Raw genomic sequence first — 6,006 nt, forward strand, 5'->3', positions numbered from 1 at the left:
GTGGAGTGGAATGCAAAGGTCAATTCCCCACCTATTTTGTTTCTTCACTCATTCCAGGGAAGTTTGTCCTTCTTAATTGCCAGTCCACTCTTTCAGTCAATGCATACTAACCATCTCCATAACCCTAACTTGATTTAAACACAAATATTTTGTGATCAGACTGTTGTTGTTAAAATATTAAGCGTAACTTTGGAAGGAAATTGCCCTCAGTCTTCTACCCCACTCTTCATCTCTGCCTTGAAGAAAGTGACCATTAGTGAAGAGAGTAATGTTGGGAAGGGGGAGGAAGAAAGGGAATCATTCTAGGGCTGGGAATGTGGCTTAGTGGTAGAGTGCTTGCCTAGCATGCATGAAACCCTGGGTTCGATTCTTTAGTATCACATAAACAGAAAAAGCGAGCAGAGGTGCTGTGGCTCAAATGATAGTGTGCTAGCCTTGAGCAAAAAGAAGCTCAGGAACAGTGCCCAGGCCCTGAGTTCAAGCCCCAGGATGGGCAAAAAAACAAAAACAAAAAACCTCTGCACCTGGGAATCATTCTACTATGTTGACTCTTTAAAAGCTGAATGCACCCCAAGCATCTTAAAAACCAAGTCTGTTCGGTGGTTCATGTGAGGAGTCAGCCATTAGAATCACCAGATACATAATTTTTAAAGAACAGAGTCTGGGTTCAAGTGAAGTGACTGGTTGGTCTTTGGGAGGTTTTGTATGCTCCCCAGGGACTCTTGGTTCACTGCAATAAGGATGCTTTAAGTGGTCAAAATGTATGAAATATGACAATTAACAAAAGCTTATTTTCTGGGTAGTTTTCCTTATATGTTCTTTTTTTTTTTGTCGGCCGTGGGGCTTGAACTCTGGGCCTGGGCACTGTCCCTCAGCTCTTCAGCTCAAGGCGAGCGCTCTACCACTTGAGCTACAGCGCCACTTCCGGTTTTCTGGTGATATATTGGAGATAGGAGTCTCACGGTCTCTCCTGCCCCAGCTGGCTTTGAACCGCGATCCTCAGATCTCAGCCTCCTGAGTAGCTAGGATTACAGGCATGAGCCACCAGCACCCGGCTCCTTATATGTTCTTCATAGTAAGATTTAAATAGCAACCTACGAACACATGTTGTAATTAAGTCCATGAAATAAGCACTTTAGGAAGCAGTGCTTATTAAAACAATCAGCTAAAGTGGCAGCAACGGTAAGGCAGGCTGACCTTGTGAAGCTCTTGTTTGTCATTTCTATACTAGGAAAGAGTAAAGTGGTTCCCCTGAGAAGAATGAGTGAACCATCTCGAGTAGAGCAACTGCCCCGCTAAGAGATCCCTTCCTCGGCAAGCTAAGCTCGGAAATTGCCTCCTACCTGATGGAGATATTAGAAAAGTGCAGGGTCAGTGGAAGAAACTGCATTGCAAAATTGTATTTGCAAAAATCAATTTAACCTGGCTCTAGGGAGTCACATGTCTCTGTTATTTTAAAGGGGCAACACTCATCGTGCAGAAGATGTGGTTGATTATCACCCATATAGTGCAATCATTTTGAACACAAAAACAACAGTTGGGTTGGGTTCCTACTGAATCATCATGTAGAATAGTTCTGCTACAAGCAGGTCTGACTGGTCAAAGAACCAGGAAGGTATTTCTAAATATGGATATGCTTTTTTTTGGGTAAGAGGTCCTTCTGAAAGAATTCTGAGTTTCTCAAATGCTAAGTGTGTGGTCAACCACTGAGCTAACCCTACAGCCCTGTGGATATGCTTTCTAATGCACTAGAAAGTCAAGATCTGCCAAACCTACTATTATGGATATGAAGTGTCTCCTCAAAAGACCCATGTGTTTCTCTAGCTGATGGCACTGTTTTGGGGGAGGATAAGACCTCCTGGAAGGGAGTAGGTCACTGGGGCACCTCGTGAAAGGTATTTTCTCTTTCCCATTTCCAGTCTCTCCTTTGCTTTCTGTCTGTCATTATGTGATGAAACTCCTCTGTCACATGCACTGGCCATGGGCTATTCTATCGTCACACATGGGGCTGAGCAACCATGTAACAAACACTTCAAAACTGTGAGCAAAATACATTTTTCCTCCTTTCTGTCAGGTATTTCTTTCTGCCAGGTATTTTGGTCAGGGATATAAAAAAGTCACTCAGCTACCTACATAGAAAGACTGTCTTTAAAAAAGAAATGAAGTCCTTTTGGGTGCCTTTACTCATTAGTAATCAATAGTCATTCTATTCTTTTATAACTAATTTTGGCATGAATCTTCACAGTTGACGTAGGGTTTCTTCCTGGACAAATGGAATACATTATTTTAACCACACAGCACTTCATTCAGTATTAGCTTGTTGGTGGTGGTTTTAAGAACACACTTGTGTGTACAAATCCAGATCAACAAGTGTGTAGTATGTGGTAGAAGGAAGAAGGAAGAGAGACAGGCTAATGGAGGGATGCTAACACTAAGGGAAGAATGATAGAAGAAGGAATTGAGCTCAGACCTAATCCTCGGTGTGGAATTTTGAGCTGGGGGCCTGTAGAAACTTCAGTGAAATGAATGACAGGAAATGATAGTTATACATACACATACTGTCTTTATACAAAAATCCCTTTAGGAAGATGAAGGCAACTCTGAATTATTTGGTGACAGAAAAGTCTTGATTTTCCCCAAGGCTGTTTCAGGACTCTTGATTAGCAGTTCATGATCATGACAAGTTCTTTCACCTGCCAAGAGTGCAGTGTTTTATCACACAAATGAAGATAAGGGGCTAAGAACATAGCTTAGTGTGAGAGTGCCCACTGATTGTGCATGAGGCCTGGCCATGATCCCCAGCACTAAGGAAAAGGAGGAGGAGGAAGAAGAGGAGGAGGACAGAAATTAGTAGAAGGAAGAGGAAGAGGAAGAAGAGGAGGAGGAAGAAAAGGAGGGAGCAGCAGAAGAAAAGAAATGATGAGGAAGATGGGGAAGAGGAAGTAGAAGCAGAAGCAGATACAGAAAAAGATAAAGAAGATGCAGAAGAGGAGGAGGAGAAGGTAGAGGGGAGAATCATTATCTCATTCTATGGATGAACTGACCTGGAGGAATATGTATGTGGACAACAGGAAGAGATTAATCCACTGGAGATGTTGTTGCTGGAAACTACTTTTCCTGTCAACATTTTTTATTCTCACATGGTAGCTGTGTAAATGGCCTACACAATGTGCCCACTTCTTGAGTCACAGAAGCCTCAAGGCTGGGAAAGTCATCTCTGGTCCTGGCTCTCCCTACGCATCCAGTGCCAGGTCAGAACCTGTCGGAGTTCAATGTAACCTCTTTCCCCTACTGACCTCTTCCAATGACTTGTTCAACATCCATTTAGAAATCTAAAAATTAGAGCAATAGTGAAATACTTGATGGCTTTGATTTGCAAGAGGGATTTAGCATGGTTTTGAAACTTACCTATTAGGGTCAAAATTAACTTCTTGAGATGAAATGTGTGACTGTTACTGCCTCCCAAGGTTCTCACAGGATAGGATCAATGAATAAAAGTTGACACTAAAGTGTAAGTGGTAATTATTCAGTCATTAACACTATAAGATAAAAATGACCAAATCTCTGTCTTTAAGTTTGCAGAGCAGCATGTTTAAATAGTGCTTTAAAAATCAAATTTTGAGGGCAGCCATTAGAGCCTGGTTTTAGTAGCAGGTTTGGTTTCCCAGATTTAATACTCAGCATCGCAATACATCCATAAAAAATAATAAATAAATAAATCTTTATACCATATTCTTTTGAAAGGATTAATTTGTTCTATCTAAGAAGGGTTACATCTCTATGTGTCTCTCCCAAATGCCATTAAAATGCCACAGAAGACGCTGTCCTTAAAGTATTCTGAGACCAAGCATAACACTGGACAGGGTTCCCTTTAGTATGATCCTTCTAAGACAATCTCCATGTTTAATTAACGATCACAGGAGGCTGCATTGAATTGACATGGTCGAATGTGGATGGGAGAAATACAGGCTAAAGGACAGGAAGAACTAACCATGCAATTAACTAAATGTTCAAGGCAGCTCCAACAAAACCTGATTGTTCTGGACAAACAAACCATTTCTCCATGGTTGCTGAGAGCTGTGTGGGGAGCATCTCTAGATAATTGCTTCACATCTCCATTTAGTTTTGGTTTTATAAACACTGCCTACAAAACTACTTGATGAATTCAATGTTGATACTAGCACATGAACCAACTATAGAATGACTGCTCATTTTAAAATTTGTAAGCCCAATATAGATAGCAATCAAACTCCAAAGGGGAATGCCTAAAAGAAAAACAAAAACAAAAACAAAAACAAAACTATGGTCCTATTTAAAATTCATAATGGCATTGAACTTACCTAAGTTAAACCCAGGTACTTACGGGACTTAATACAAAAATACAACATTTAAATAATGACATTTGATAAACTGTTTAAGTCATTGATTTTAGAATGTTCCATGCTTAACATTAGCTTTAATATGAACTAGGAATCTATCTTTTTTTGTCATTCATGGGGCTTGAACTCTAGGCCTGGGCACTGTCCCTGAGCTCTTCAGCTCAAGGCTAGTGCTCTAACACAGTGTACAGTGCCACTTTGGACTTTTCTGTTTATGTGGTGCTGAGGAATTAAACCCAGGGCCTCATACATGCAAGGTAAGCACTCTACCACTAAGCCACCCTCCCAGCCAGGAATCTATCTTTTTGGGGGAATCTGTCCATCCTTTTGGGGGATATACATAGTTGTACTAAAACATACACACCATAAATGTTAGAAAAACATAGACTAAGAAAACATATTGTAAAAGAAATTTTAATATGTGTGTAAATAAACTTAAGTAATACAAAATGTTTTTACATTTGAATTCTCTTTAAAATTAAATTTTAAGCCATTCTTAAGGATTCATCAGAAGGTATTATACAATCTTACATATGGAATGTGGTAAAAGAGACATAATTTATAGCTATGTCATGACTTACAGATGCCATAAATCATTATGTTTTTTGCATTACAGGATGGAATAGGAAAAACCCTAGGTCTCCTTGGCTCAGGCCGAAATTTTCTGAATAGAGACCCGGAAATACAACAAATCAAAGAAAGGTTGGACAAATGGGATCACATAAAGTTGCAGAGCTTCTGCAGGGCAAAGGACATAGCTAGCAAGATCAGTAGAAAGCCCACCGATTGGGAAAAGATCTTTACTAGCCATACAACAGACAAGGGTCTCATATCTAAAATATACTTGGAACTCAAAAAATTAAACCCCCCAAGAACAAATCCTCAAAGAAACAACTGCCCAATAAACAAGTGGGCGAAAGACTTAAAGAGAAACTTCTCTGAAGAAGAAAGAAGGATGGCCAATAGACACATGAAGAAATGCTCAACCTCCCTAGCCATAAAAGAAATGCAATTCAAAACAACATTGAGATACCACCTCACTCCAGTTAGAATGGCAAAAATCAAGAACTCTAACAACAACAGATGCTGGAGGGGATGTGGACAGAAGGGAACCTTACTTCATTGTTGGTGGGAATGTAAACTTGTTCAACCACTTTGGAAAGCAGTATGGAGGTTCCTCAAAAGACTCCACATAGAACTCCCCTATGACCCAGCAATCCCACTTTTGGGCATGTACCCAAATGTTTACAAACAAGACCACACTAAAGCTACCAGCACAACTATGTTTATTGCAGCATTATTCACCATAGCTAAGATCTGGAACCAACCCAGATGCCCCTCAGTAGATGAATGGATGAAGAAAATGTGGTATATATACACAATGGAATTCTATGCCTCCATCAGAATGAATGACATTTCCCCATTTGTTAGGAAATGGAAAGACTTGGAAAAAATTATATTAAGCGAAGTAAGCCAGGCCCAAAGAAACACAGGCCCCATGGTTTCCCTTATTTGCAATATCTAGTATATGTATGAGTCAAGCGGAAAAGGTCAGATAATGTGATGTTAGGAAAATGAACCCTTAGATATGTATTTTAATGTTTTTTCTTTCATGCATGTGTTTCTA

Source organism: Dipodomys merriami, unplaced genomic scaffold, assembly GCF_024711535.1.
Source record: "Dipodomys merriami isolate MVZ:Mamm:240054 unplaced genomic scaffold, mDipMer1.0.p SCAF_14, whole genome shotgun sequence".
Classification (NCBI taxonomy): Eukaryota; Metazoa; Chordata; class Mammalia; order Rodentia; family Heteromyidae; genus Dipodomys; species Dipodomys merriami.